This window comes from Tupaia chinensis, unplaced genomic scaffold, assembly GCF_000334495.1.
Source record: "Tupaia chinensis unplaced genomic scaffold, TupChi_1.0 Scaffold000208_1, whole genome shotgun sequence".
Lineage (NCBI taxonomy): Eukaryota > Metazoa > Chordata > Mammalia > Scandentia > Tupaiidae > Tupaia > Tupaia belangeri.
The window spans coordinates 1,949,863-1,950,514 of NW_006159683.1; the positions used below are offsets into that span (position 1 = coordinate 1,949,863).

The 652-nt window shown below is 56.6% G+C and overlaps 1 protein-coding gene across 1 annotated transcript in view; it reads left to right on the plus strand.

The window, feature by feature from the left end:
- Positions 1-462: 462 nt before the first annotated feature.
- CAND1 (cullin associated and neddylation dissociated 1) overlaps positions 463-652 on the plus strand; it is a gene marked incomplete in the record, with an annotated part of 56,324 nt that continues 56,134 nt past the window's right edge. The window contains 1 exon segment of the mRNA XM_006147279.3: positions 463-639.

Here is a 652-nt window from a genome sequence, read left to right on the forward strand (position 1 = left end):
CATTACGCCATAGTAGTTAAAGCACTGTAGGCCACACGTCTGATTCGAAATGAAAGCTGTCTCACATCCTTCTGTTGGTGCCCAAGCTAATCTCTTACTTATTATTACGCCAAGTCCTTACATTCCTTAGCCGCAAACTTTTTTCTTTTATGTCACACTCACAAAAAGATTATTTTCCCAGTGAGGCCCGCTTGTTACACTCATCCTCCAGGTTTTCAACCGTCGCTTGAAAATATCGCGAGAACAAATTCTTCTGGTTTTTGTCTGGCTTTCTGAAAGGCGGTCCATACGAAGATTGACGCTGGTCTCAGCCAACAGGATTGCCCTTTCACCAGCACCTCCACAACGTGCGTGGCGGCGCGTCCGTGAACTCTGACCTCGGCTCTGCGTAGAGTCCCGCGTCTGTCGTCCCCGCCCCTGGAGCGAAGGAGGCGGGTTCTGGCCTCTAGCCCTAGGGAGCGAGTGCGGAGAGAGTGGGAGCGAGACGGCCCTGGGTGGAAGTGTCTGGCTCCCAGGATAGGCCCATGAGCTCGTCCTCCCGCGGGCATCGCCGTCGTTAGGCCGGTCCGGTAGCCTCTGCGTGCCCCGGGACAGGCCCTCCCCTCGCCGGAGAAGGGGCAGCCGGTCGAGGCGCCTCCCTAGTCTCCATCGG